This window comes from Symphalangus syndactylus, chromosome 5 (genome assembly GCF_028878055.3).
Source record: "Symphalangus syndactylus isolate Jambi chromosome 5, NHGRI_mSymSyn1-v2.1_pri, whole genome shotgun sequence".
Lineage (NCBI taxonomy): Eukaryota > Metazoa > Chordata > Mammalia > Primates > Hylobatidae > Symphalangus > Symphalangus syndactylus.
In genome coordinates, this window is record NC_072427.2 from 124,060,163 (window position 1) to 124,074,582 (window position 14,420).

Consider the following 14,420-nt stretch of genomic DNA (forward strand, 5'->3'; position numbering starts at 1 on the left):
GCCTTAAGAAACACTGAATATTCCTGTTTATTAGAAGAGACGAAGAGATTCTTAAGACAGATAAAATACTTAGAGTAGGAATCCAGGAGGGAAAAGATTATTGACGAAGAAGCTGGAAGTTGAAAGTATGACAATAAATTGTTGAAAAGAAAAAAAGAAATTACATCCTTTAAGCTGTATGAGATTCAAGAGGTTGGATCTGTAGAGAGAACATTCAGAAATAAAGCAGTAACATCCACTTCTTGCTCCTACATATTAAAGAGGCTTTTCAAGTGTGGGTGGATTATGGAAACCTGTTATCCCAGCCTGAGGAGGAGGGGGCACATCCATGGCAGTTGGTGGAGACTCCATGTTGAGAAGAATGGAGGCAGCCACAGAGAGCCACACATGGTGTGTAGGGAAGAAAGCATTTCTCATGGATTATGTTCCCAAGGCAGGATGGCTAATGCTATCCCCAGTTACTGCTACCCATGTCTGCAGGTTCACCTGGAATGAAATACATTGCCTCGGGAGACATGGGCTGTTTATCTAATAGTCGCAGTCCTGACAAGGAAGCCAAAGGGCGCATAGCAGAAATTAATGAGCTTTAGAGTCAGAAAGAACTGGGTCCCAATCCCAAGACTGCTGCTCATAAGTAGTGTGATTTGGGACAAGTTACTTAGCCTTCCTAAATCTTAGGATTTTATTTCTAAAACGGGGATGATGTCTGCTTCTCCAGGACATGTTAAGGTGTCTAGAATAGAATCTTGCACATATAAGCCACTTACATAAATACATTTTTTAAATCTCCAAATGTCTTTAATTCAGCTTTGTTTAAAATTAAAACAAGAGGCCCATGAGTTATTTTTTAAGTAACAAACTTTAGAGACTAAGAAGCAACACACTTTAAAAAATCAAAGCACTAGGTTAGTTACAGCCTTTGGTTAGATAGATAAAAGACAGCAGATATTTATATACTAATTATCTTAACATTTAAGTATATGTTTTGTCATTGTCCAGTTTCTGTGTAAATCTGTTTGCCAACAATATTGTAAGGTTTGTTTTAATTCTTCTAAGGACTATTGAATTGTGATTATACGTGCTTGTTTTGGGAAACTACATTTGTTAAAATGTATATGTGGAAAACAGTTCACTTCAAATGACAACTACATCATAAGCTACTAATTTCACCCATCAATATAGTTAAAATTAACCCTGTCACTATGTTTTGACCAATTTATTGTACAAATTAACCAGTATAGGACTATGAGACTCTCTTAGAATTATAAACATATCTAAAGGGATTTTCCTTTGAACAATTTACGTTACACATCAAAGGAAATGTGGCTAAAACAGATGACTTTAAAATACAATACAGAAACTCAATTTTCCCCAACACATTTAAATATCTGTCCTAATCCACTCGAGTCTGCAACTTATTCCCTATTCTTTGAGAGCTCATATTCCAAATAGTCCACAGTCTGGCCAAACCTTGAAAATTCTAAATAGCATATTTTGATAGAGGAAGACAGCCCTGCCTTTCCTCACTGTGTACTTGCTTCCAAGGGGTTATAACCTACCTGGCAGACATGTTTGCTGGCTTAGGAGAGCCATTCTAACTTAGCTGAGTGTGGGAGGACAAGGGGGAGCCCTTATGCAGATCCTATGCAGCCACAGCCATCCTCCGGCACATGAAAGTTTTCATTATCTATGGGTTTGCTGCTGTTTTGATAGGAATCTTCTATATTGGGGTGTGTGTGTGCATGTGTGTGTGGTGTGCATTCATATATATGAGAGGAGAGACAGAATGATTAATTAGCAAGCAAGGCAAAATGGTAACAATTGGTAAATCTAGAGTATATAGGTATCCTTTGTACTATTACAATTTTTTGAACATCGAAAATTATTTCAAAATACAAAATAAAAATAAAAGAGAAACACCCCTCACATTCCATGTCTAAGAATCCCCCCAATACCTCATGCTAACCAGGGCGCTGCTCGGCACAGGGAAGACTTGAGAGGGACCGTCTGGCCTGGCGTCCTGTGTCAGCTCTGATTTGCAGCTCTGACTGTGCAGCGGTGCACCCACATGTTGTGTGCAGATGAGGAGCTGGAGACTCAGAAAGGGTGGAAACTAGGAAGAGATGGCTTGATGAAGAAGACATGCTATGTCTCTGGTTAAAAAAATAAAAAGGTTGAGAGACATATCTAGGCTTCCTGACTTTATGAGGATAATAACTGACTAGAAAGGTCCAACAAAGACAATTGGGACTCTCCAATCCAACTTCAAACCCTAGTGAAGTTTTTCACCAAGAAAGAATTAGGTGGGAAAACACGCACACACACACACACGCACAGTACATTTATACATAGAATCTGTATGTGTGTGTGTTTGTACATATGTGTTTGTGATAGGCGTGGCTGGACCATTTTTCCTCAACAAACTATCTTCTTGGCTCATAGTCCCAAAATTAACTTTTCCTCCTAGACTCTCTCACCCCATGTCCCCGGGGCAAGGCAGACTAGGAAACTTCCCAGTGGAATGAGCCATACTAGAAAGTCAACAGAGGAAACAGAGAACATTGTAACAGAAGAGAGGATCCAAAAACAATGGAGAAGACGGTCATTTGGTGTCCCTAACATGGGCCATTTCCTTGTGGTTCTCTGGTGTTGTATAACTCCCTATCTTTTTGCAGCCCTTATGAAGAGAAGGCTCAGTGGGGTGGTGAATACTGGTCTAAGTGCCTAGGGGGCTGACCTTGTACTACTGACTTAGTGAATCCTTGCCTTGGGTCCTTGTAATTTTGTCTTTCTAGGCTTCTTCCTGATCTTTCCCAGTTTTCTTATATTTCCTGAATAACATGTGACTCATAACTGGCCCTCTGGAGACTTTGAGGAGCATTTTGTAATAACTGTGCCTACATTGGTCACCTCTGTGAAATCGGTTGGGAGCTTTGAACTATTGAATCATTTGTTTTTATGTTGGGCCACATAAGAGGGTGTTGGCTATACTAATACGTAAGGCTTTCCTTTCCCATGTGGTGCCTGGCTCCTAACTTCTTGTGATACCTCAGAGTATATCCCCCTAAAATTTGTTTTGACCACCCAACTGCCAGCTAGACCAAGACTTTGATATCCTGGGTGGCAACATTTAATAAGTAGATTTTATTAATTCCTAGATAATAAAACTTAAAATAAATCTTAGATGCATTTAAAAATGTGTCATGTATTATTTTAGGCATGCGAGCTATGAAATAATGGCAATAATGATGTGTTTAAAACCATTAAATCATGTAGCTGGCTGAAAATGTTCCATAAAATAGAGTGACAGCAATAACTGTAGGTCAGAATGAATTCCGAAAGATGACCACACAGGGACCAGGCAGGCTTTAGGACATGAACATGCTCTGAGGCAGAAATCATTTTAATGGAATTTCCTGAGGTTCACAGAAAATTTACGTAGTTCTTAAAACAAAGATAGTACGAAGGTCCAGACATTCAACAATTGAAGCAGAGTTCAAACAGGACAGCATACTAAGACAATCCTGCCATAAGTCAATCAGTGTTTCACAAGTTCTGTGTTTAAAGGAAGCTGGTAGGCACTGAGGAATTCACAGCTGATTTGTTCTAATTTGCTTTAATGCACAGCATCCCATTCAGTCCTCCCATGAACCCTAGAGATATAGGCAGAGCTAATAGTTATCTTCCCAACTCAAAGATGAAGAAATTGAAACCTGGGCAGGACCTCTCAACTTTAATGCACGTATAGAGAAACTGGAGCTTCCATTAAAATGCAGATTCTGTTATAGAACGTCTGGAGTAAAGCTTGCAATTTTGCATCTCTCTTTTTTTTTTTTTTTTTTTTTTTTTTTGAGACGGAGTCTTGCTCTGTCGCCCAGGCTGGAGTGCAGTGGCGCAATCTCGGCTCACTGCAAGCTCCACCTCCCGGGTTCACGCCATTCTCCTGCCTCAGCCTCTCCGAGTAGCTGGGACTACAGGCGCCCGCCACCACGCCCGGCTAATTTTTTGTATTTTTTAGTAGAGACGGGGTTTCACCGTGGTCTCAATCTCCTGACCTCGTGATCCGCCCACCTCGGCCTCCCAAAGTGCTGGGATTACAAGCGTGAGCCACCACGCCCGGCCGCAATTTTGCATTTCTAACAAGTTTCCAGGTGATACTGATGCTGCTATGTGTTGTAAGACCTTAGAGAATATAAATGATTCCCATTGGCCTGGCCAAGAAAAATTGAAAAGTTTCAAAGCATAGTGGAGAAATAAATGGCTATTATATGTTTGGTAAGTATCCTGATGCTATTAGCTAATAATTTTTAAAAATTGGGGCACACTTCTATAACAAATTTACCATGATGAATTATATCTTACTGATGTGATTAGCTTCCTTGAGTAGCCTGTAGGTTCCTTGAGAAGAAGTAAGAAGAGTGGTGGTGGTGATAAGGGGGTGAGGTGGTAATAGTAATGACCAAGATGATCCTCAGAATGGCAACAATTGATTGAGCACTTACCTGTGTCAGGCATTGGATTAAGTCTTTCACATTACTGCCCTTGATCTTTATAACAGTCCCATGATATATCTTTATCCCTAATTTATAAAAGAGGTATTTAAGGGCTAGAGAAGTTAAGTAACTTAGAGCTGGTCTTAAACCAGGTCTGTTTCATTCAAGACGGGGGCCATAGCTTGCTGGTGTTTGTTTTTTGCAACTTGCACAGAACTGGAGAAAAGTGGCTTTTGTTTCTGTGAAATGGGAAGCTTGGCCCAAGAAGAGGTTGTCCTTCCTAATAACTATCCCAACAGTAGAATGGGCTGCCCTGATGGAGTAGGCATCCTGCTTCCAGGGATTCTTGAACTGGGTGGGCTGTTGGGCTACCCAGTGGTTTTAAATCTACGTTTTACAGAGTTGCTTCAGAGGGGACCCTTAACTGGAGTAAAGAATAGACCTGGAAGGCAGGCTCTGGGCTCTTCTCTGCTTTTAGCAGAGTAGCACTTCTTTATTTTACTTACATATTAGAGTTGTGTTTGAATAAAGTTTTCTGATGCCATAAACATGTTCAAAGCCTTCAGACTAGGTGATCTCTAAGATACTGTCTAAAATTAACATTGCATGATTTGGCCAAGGTTTCATGGCAGAACTTGGACTAGAGTTGGGTTAACTGGCTCTTTCTTCTAACCCATGCTGTCTTGAAGTCCAGTCCTAGTACTTGCTTCCTTAGACAGTGCATTGACACAGTCATTGCTCTGAGGCTCAGTGGTTTAGGGGAAAGAACTGTGAATAGGATGATCTTGGTACAGTCTAGCTTCTCCACTAATTAGCTGTGGAAACTTCTGCAATCATTTATTTATTCATCAAATACTTATTCTGACTCACTATGGACCAGGCACTGTTCTGTGCACTGGGAATATGACGGTGACAAGACAGGGGCCTTGGCTCTCATCAAAATCACATTTAAAGGAGTTATATAGAAAATAGAAAGTAAATACAGAAGATAATTCTACTTATATGTTGCACCACACACAAAATAAAATAAAACCAAGAAATGTGATAGTGATTGGTGGTTTTGTGGGCCACTTGAGACAGGGAAATCATCTCCTCTTTACAGTTTGGCTGAGACCTGAAGGAAGACTGTACATTTAGTGACCTGGGGGAGGGGATGAGGAAGACATTTGAGGGTGAAGTAGCAGCAAACACAAAGTCATGACATGGGAATGAATTTGATACTTTGAGGAACAGAATATGTCAGTGTAGTGGGAAAATTGTAGCTAGAAGGAAAGTTGCTCTAAGAAAGACTGGGGAGGTAGACCAGGACACACATACTGGCTTTACTCAGAGTAGCATCATTATGAGGATAAGATGAGACAGTGGAAGTGAGAACCCTGGAATAAGAATGTATCTTGGGCTGCTGCAGAGGCTCATAAATAGCCCTTCTGCACTTTCCAACAGAAAAGAACATCTAAACAGAAACAAAAAATGAAACGAAACAAAGCAATCCAGTATCTCTTCCCAGTTGTATCCTCCTTTTGGTGTTATCTGACTCGTACTCAGTGGGAAGAAGCATAAATGCTCAGAACTTCTGAGACCCCATCTTCAGAAGTCCTGCCTTGGGGCGCATGGGCACTCAACAGACATGTGGGGAGGAAAAGAAAAGCCCCACATGTGACTCCAAGGTGTCCCAGTTGCTCCTCCCCCTTGGTTTTCACAGCTTGCCCAAGCAGTGAGAACATCTCCTAAGAAGGAACGATTGGCTTCCAGGTATTTCTGCTGTTTCCTCCTCCTGCCTTGTCTTGGCAAACAGTTCACTTTAGTAAAAAGAGCATTCTATCAGGGGACATAGGCTCCAGTTAAGGATCCACCGCTAATTAGTTTGGTGACCTTGGAAAGTCCTGGAATTTTAGAGCACAAAACACCTTAGGGAAATTACTCATTTTCCTACTTCATGTCCAGATAAGGAAATGAGATTCTGAGAGGTCAACCTCAACCCAAGGTCATTTGTTGCATGGAGAGTCAGGTCTAGAACCTCAGGTCTCATCATTTCCAGTGCAGTGTTCTTTCTATCGCTAAGTGCTCTCACTCCTCACCTGGGTCTCAGATACCACAACTGTAAGATGAAGCAACTGTGTTGGCTCAGGTGTCTCATCAGTGCACAGTTGTGCTTTATCTGGCTAGCACAGGGCTGTAAAGTCCTTCAACGTGAGCCCTTGGGTTGGGGCATCAACTCTCCTGTTTGACACTCCCATGTAACCCGTCTGTCATCTGCCCAGCCTGTTCACACGAGCTTAGGACTCTGGACCAGAAGATCTCTTAGGTCTCTTCTAACCTTCAAAGTCTCTGATCCTGAATCTTCTCCTTTCAGACTTTTAGAGAGCAAACAGGATTCTTGATGGGAAAAGAGAACCTTTTGGACTAACTTTGTCCCCTTCTGGCAGAAACACCACCCCTCAAACCAGAGGGGAGTAAGAAATCACAAAAGTTTAGTCATCAACCCATAGCGGCCAAAGTCTGACTAAAGACGGCCTCAGCTTATTAAATATAACTTGTAGAAAACCACCCAGCAAGATCAAGAGGATAAACCCTTTCAGGGTTAGGAATAAAGGGCCTCTTGTAGTTAAAACAGCACCCTTTCAGGGAGACCCCAGCATCACACACGCCAAAAGTATGTGAGGCTGGAACACCATGTTTCTGGGATGGCAGTGTCCCAGTGGACTCAAGCTGAAGCTCAGTGCTGGGAGGAGCAATGTTGGCTGCAGATATTGGGTTGGCCTTGACTGAAACAATGACTATGCATGCTTTAGGGAATTTTAGTAAGAATGAGATCACCCTGGCTGTGCCGGGCTTTCTTCATGTAGCATGTTATCAATAATGGAAGAGTTAGAAAAGGCAATGACTTTAAATATCCCAGGGAGACTTCACCCTTCTCCATAAAGTGTAGGCCCTTCTCCAACCCTGCTACATCCCTGCCTGTAGAACACCAGCCTCAATCCAGGGGGATTTTGCCTCATGTTTTTCTGTGGTAGAAATGTGAGTTGCTATATAGTTTGCCCTATCAAAGGACCTGTAGGGCCTGAGTGAAAAAAACATCAATTCTATTATGCCTCTATTCCTCATCTATTCATTCATTCATTTGTTCATTCTTTCAGCCAGTATTTATTGAGAGGCTACTATGTACTGGACATTATTCAAGTGCTTGGAATTCATGAATGAATAAATTTTTAAATCTTGCCTTCATGGAGCTTATATTCTATGTAATAGATGGGTTATTCTGTGTAGATACTAAAGAGGTTTAAAGTTTTATGATCATCTTCTTAGCTATTTGGCACCCTTTTCAATGGCATTTTTAAGAGATACTAAGGGTCTAATACACTTTCCCTTCACTCACTTTTCTTCTTACATCCACAATGACTGTGAGGAGCAAAAATATAATTTTTCACTTTCTATGGCTTTTTCTTCCTGCAATCTTTGCAGGAACCTCAGGCTTAATTATTACAACATCAGTTCCCACCCTAGATTTCTGAATGCCAAAATGAGCTGTTTCAACCCCTGGTTTGTATCTCGAGTTTCAAGATACTTCTTGGATGTCTGTGTGAAAACTCAAGATGTGTAAAAATGAACTGATCTCTCCTCAACCAACTATCTTTCCTAGTTCTAATATCAGTGTTCTCAACACCAGGTTTTTTTTTTATGTTCCATTTGAAACCTTGTCTTCCGTCACTTGTTATGACTCTGATACTCAGTCAGCTAATCTACTGACTTCTTTCATCTTGCTCCTTGTGTGTGTCCCTGTCTCTGTTCTCACTGCCTCCCTCAGATCCTTTCCAGCTCATTCTTGGATCAGTGCATCAGCCTCCCGGGGAAGCTCTCCTACCCCAGGATCCCCTGTTCCAATCTGTCCTGCACATGGACCCCAGGTGAATGTTCCTTTCATCCCACCTGTTGCTTTCATCCCACCACTGGCTGCTCGTATCTAACATAAATCCCTTGCCAGATTTCTGAGGCGCTTCATGGTGTGACTTGCCTATACCAACCAATCCAGCAGCTCTTCCCCTTTTCTCAATATGGTCTCCCTCCTGTTAATATTAAGGTGGGTCTCTTAACATCCCTCAAATTCATAAAGCTCATTTAATTTGTGTTCACACTTTTCCTCCTCAGCCTGGGCAACATAATCTTTTTCCTTTAGCCTAAATAGATCACATACCTTTTATTTGCAACAGAACTCTAGTGCTACCTCCTTTGCAGAACTCCCTTCCTGTGAGCTTTGATAGAGCTTCAGTTGCATCATACTGTTCAGCAACCAGTCCCATTAGTCTTTAAGGATTTGATGTATTCATAATCTTGCCAGATGAATCCTAAGCTCCTTGGGCCAGGAACTATAGAGTATACTGTAATATATATATACTATATTGTACTACACTATACCATATTCTACTATACTACATAAAACTGTACTCTACTATTTTGTACCTACGTTTTGTTTTTGTTTTTTTTTGGTTCATTGTTGGTTTATCTAGGTAAACTCTTCCCCCACTCCATATGCCACCATCAAATATGATGTTATTTCACTTCATCATTCCCTCACAACTCCACTGTGTCAAAGATAAATAAAAAGAGCTTTTTATTAAGGGGAAAAATGTATACAGTATATTACTAACCATGTTTATCCCATCTTTGAGAATCCATATTTATGTACACAGATATATTACACATTTTTGGGTACAAGGTTTATTCTGGTGTTCATGGCCACATCTTTTATATTCATTTGAAATTGTTAATTAAGAGCCTGGCTATTTTTTTTTCTCCTAGTAATGTGATCTCAAAGGAGAAAAATAATTTAAATAGACTATTAGAGAGGTTCGTTCATCTTCAATAAAGGTGTTTTTATGCAGAGAGCTAAGGTTTGACAGACATTTACTTTTTCTAAAGTCATTTTATGCCTGTCCACATGGAAAATAATTTGCCCAGAAGAAATGAGAATATGGTTGTTTATCCTTTAGCAATATATGCAACTTCAAATTCAACGAGCTAAAAATCTGTTTCTTTCAGAATATAAATTAACTGTCAAAAATCTGCATCTCAAATGATTGTGTGCTGCGTATTTCTCTCTTAATTCATGCACACCATGGATTGTATAGCATTACCTCATATACGGTAATCATCATGTGTCAATGTGAGATACTGAAAAATACACCATGAGTGTCCCACTAGAGATCAAAGCCATCCAAGTCTAAATTAACTTGTTTTGCAAACTGTTTCTAGTTCTTGTCCCCAAATATACAAACATTAGAAATCAGAAGTCAGTCTAAATATTCTAATACCCATGGCTGGGTGCGGTGGCTCACGCCTGTAATCCCAGCACTTTGGGAGGCCAAAGCAGGTGGGTCGCTTGAGGCCAGGAGTTCCAGAGCAGCCTGGCCAACATGGTGAAACCCCGTCTCTACTAAAAAATACAAAATCAGCTGGGCGTGGTGGTGGCGTGCCTGTAGTCCCAGCTACTCAGAAGACTGAGGCACTAGAATCACTTGAACCCGGTAGGCGGAGGTTCCAGTGAGCTGAGATCGTGCCACTGCACTCCAGCCTGGGCAACAGAGGAAGACTCCCTCTCAAAAAAAAAAAAAAAAAAAAAAAATCGAATATCTTATTGCACCAAATAATAAAATTTTAACTTGCTATTCTTTGGTTATCTGTACTTTTAGTTTGAATTTATATACTTTGTGCTTTTTAACATTGTCTTGGAACAATTTAATGAATGTTACAAAAGGCATTCCTTTCCATATGGAACAGACTCACGAACTGTGAATTATTGCATGTGGGTCATTTACCATTTTAATTCATCATTGGTTTTCCTAGTGTCAAGAATCTATCCTGCTTCACTGCAGAGCAAAAGTTATACTCCTTTCAATTCAGGAGGATCCATATATAAGAGAAAATCCTACAGAAGACAATAGAGCTGATTATCTCTACAAATCCAATGGGCATATTGAAATTTCTAGCCATTTGGGATCTGCACTATGTTAGAGGGAGATCAGGCCAGAACTTGGCAGGGCACAGAAGAGAAGTGCATGATGTGGCTCGGCCTCCATCATCTTTTCAGTGCAGGGTGGTTGTATTCACAGAGTTGAGGAAAAAGATAATAAAAATGGCTTACGCATGTCCGGTATTCATCCGAGCCAAGCCTGCTACAAAGTTACTCAGTCTCAGAGTATAAGAAGCCCTCACCCTTCCCGGAAGAAAGCAAAGAAAAGGAAAACTAGGAAGAGTTCAACAGCTTGGGTTGTAATTTCTGCACTTTTTATGACAAATTCTTGTAATGTTTACTCATTTTTTCCAATTTTTTCCAGAAAAGGTTATATCTCTGCCTCCCAGGGTTTTGTAAGTAATGCCGACACATTTTTGTAGCAGCTGTCATTGAACAATATTTACTTTTCTCCTAGTTTTCATAATGAAGTTAGAATTCATAGAAAAGGGACATATGAAATATTTTGTCTGTGGTTTTGAGACCATATTGAGGCAGCAGCAATAAAGGAAATGGGTGGAGAATTTTCATTAACTCTGTTAAACTTGAGTTTTCCCAAACTGGACACATTATCTGCTAGAAAGTTACCCTGAGCTCCCTGAACACCAAATTCCTTTCTTTTTGCTCTCTCCAACCTTACCTCCTTTCTTTTTAACTAATCTGAAATGTGAATTATTTTGCCTAGCAAAGAACATAGAATAACTATAGAACAGTGCTTTGCAAAGAATAGGTAGTCAATAAATTGTTTCAGAATGAAAGAAAGTCACTTGTAATTTTAATTGGCATGCTTAGGAAAGATGAATTTCAATAAATCATTTTTCTTCTGTACTTTAAAATAATGTTTATTTCTAATGCATAACCTTTGTAGTAAATTATATATAATATAATGAGAAAATAAAAACCACTGATAATCTTATCACAATGATAACATTTTGATGTATTTTTTGGTATTTTTCTTTTAATATACATTTCATATATATGATTTGTTTCCTGTTTCTTTTTTACTTACCATTGTATCATGCACATTTTCCTAAATCATTAATATTTTTCCAAGACTTGATATTTCAATAGGAATGTCATATAACGGTATCACTGTGTATTCAACTGTTGCCTTTCTGTTAGTCAAAAAGATTATTTCTAATATTTCAATATAATAAATAATACTGCTGTGAATATCTGTATAAAAATCTTGTTATAGTTCTGATTGTTTTCTTAGTTTGGTTCCTGGAATTACAATTTAAAGTAAAGGTATATTGGCATTTTAAGACATTTTTATTGTGGACAACTTAAAGCATAAAGAAAAGTGACAAAATAGCAAGGTGAAACCCGTGCACCCATCATTCTGCTTCAACAGCGATCAACTTGGGCAAACTCGCTTATCCTCCACCACCAGCCACATCCCTTCGCCTGGGTTATTCTGAAGCAGATACCAGGTGTCTGGCCATTCCATGGTAGAACTCATCCTTGACTTTTTTCCCTGGTCCCACACATCCAATCCATCAGCATGTTCCATTGTTTTTGTTTGTTTGTTTTTGTTTTTAATCTCCAAGGATACCCTGACTGTGTCCTGCCCTCTATCTCCATCAGTGTTACTCTAGTGCGGGGAACCATCATCTCTCACCTGGACCACTCCAAGAACCTCTTAAATTGGTTTTCCTGCTTCTCTTGCCCACATATTTTGAGGTAAAGATCTAAGATTTCTAATAATGACTTTAAGACAATTTCCCATAACAATTTGTAACAAATTCATCTTGCCTAATTCTTAAATTTTTCTGTTGAGCTTATTTTTTTTTCAAAAGAATTACAAAAAGTGTCCAATCTATTTCTTTTTTTTTTTTCTTGAGACAGAGTCTCACTCTGTCACCAGGCTGGAGTGCAGTGGCACAATCTCGGCTCACTGCAACCTCCGGCTCCCGAGTTCAGGTGATTCTCCTGCCTCAGCCTCCCAGCTAGCTGGGACTACTGGCACATGCCACCACACCCAGCTAATTTTTAGTAGCGATGAGGTTTCACCATATTGGCCAGGATGGTCTCAGTCTCCTGACCTCGTGATCCGCCCACCTCGGCCTCCCAAAGTGCTGGGATTACAGGTGTGAGCCACTGTGCCTGGCTCATCCAATCTATTTCAAAGAGGTTATTCTTGGTGAAACATCAGCAAATAATTTATCTCTGTGTGTGTGTGTATATATATATATGTGTGTGTGTGTGTGTGTGTGTGTGTGTGTGTCTTCCTCCCTTTCTCTCTTTCTCTAGAGATATAGAGGTATAGAGAGAGAAAGAGAAAGGAATATATGTAGGCATATATCTATACATCTATCTATATCTATATCTATATTATGAGCACAGTTGGATGGTTGAGGGATAGTTCTGTCTGGGGAGAGGAAGTTAAATTAAGTGACTCATTAGGGTTCCTTCCAGGTATCGAATTTTTGGAGTCTATGAGACCTCTTGATATAATATAAATTTCCAGGTAAAAATTAAACGAGAAGAAGCTTATTGCTTTTGAAGATGTGGTAAAGAAATAATATTAGATTAAAGCCAAGAAGAGTTTGATTAAGTGAACGATGATAATATTTGCCTAATTACTGAATAAAACATGTAGATTTATATCTTGTCTCTCCTGTGGTTATTGAAGCCACTGTTATGGAAAATGTTAGGGGACAAGGATGTGATCATTTATAAATAATAGACATTTGGAAATTTGACTGTGCTGGTCCCTCAGAAGACTCAGTTTCCATCACTTCGATATTTAGAGTTCAGACTCATATCAGACAGCTCTAATCTTCCTTTCTCACCTACATGGCAACCAGCTCTGTTCGGACTCCTTCCAGCCTCCTGCAGGTGCAGGGTTACAGACTCTCTCTCAAGGCCATCCACATTAGGGTGGACCCATGGCTACTTCAAGAGCTTTTCACATGCTGCACAGAGACTTCCCATGAAATCCCACTATAAGCTTGTGTTTGCACAAGTTGGATGAATCAATGAATTCATGCTTTCTGGGGCAACACTTTAATAAACAAACGTTCCTTCCTTTCTGTTTCTGGATAGACAGTCCTGAGAAGTATTTCTTGAGGATATTAGCCTACTTGCTAACCCATTTTGTATTGGCACTTCCTCTGTCCCTGCACTGTGCTCCCCACCCTCCTGTGTTAGGCAGCTCCAAAATGATCCCCAATGTCTGGGCTCATGATACTCATGCCCTTGAATAATTCCCTCCCTTCGAGTGTGGGCTGGACCTAGTAACCTCTTCTAAAAACAGAATACCATTCAGAAACACTGATGGAATGTCACTTCTGACAATAGGTTATAGAAGCACTGGCTTTCATATTGCTCTCTCTCTCTCTCTCTCTGTTTCTCTCTCTCTCTCTCTCTGGAAGCCCTTGTTCTCAGGAAAGCAATCTGCCATTTTGTGAGTATCCCTGAGAAGTGGCCCATATGGCAAGGAACTGATGCCATCAACAGGCAGTGAGAGTATGAACACTGCCAACATCCACATGAGTGAGGTGGGGAGCAGATGTCCCCATCCAGCCTTGAGATGACTACGGCCCCAGCAGATACATGATTGCAGCCTTGTGACAGACCCCAAGTGAGAGGCGCTCAGCTAAGTGGCTCCTGGATTCCTGACCCACAGAAACTGTGAGATAATTACATGTGTGTTGTTTCAAGTGGCTAAGTTTTGGAATGTAATGTGACATTTATCATGCAGTAATAGATAACTAATACACTCTACACCCTACCTCATCCCTACCTTTCACACCTGCCCACAGGGATCACGTTCCCCAGGAAAGGGCTCACAGGTAGGTTTTTTTGTCTTAGGGCGTGTTTCTGAGAAACTTTGGCCGAGACATATTTTCTTCATGTTCTCTGGTAGTTACTTGTTGATAGCTCACTCTCAATGTTAGATGCAAGCCTCTTTTTAA

The 14,420-nt window shown here is 40.3% G+C and overlaps 1 protein-coding gene across 3 annotated transcripts in view; it reads left to right on the forward strand.

The window, feature by feature from the left end:
• FBN1 (fibrillin 1) overlaps window positions 1–14,420 on the forward strand; it is a 336,957-nt gene that overhangs the window by 67,722 nt on the left and 254,815 nt on the right. Inside the window, exon 1 of one of the 3 annotated variants that reach the window (XM_055279035.2) lies at window positions 13,878–14,136. The exons of the other annotated variants lie outside the window; for them this stretch is intronic. The gene's annotated coding sequence lies outside the window, so the exon portion shown is untranslated. Of the gene's footprint in view, window positions 1–13,877; window positions 14,137–14,420 lie in introns of those variants that run through there. 3 annotated transcript variants of the gene reach the window in all.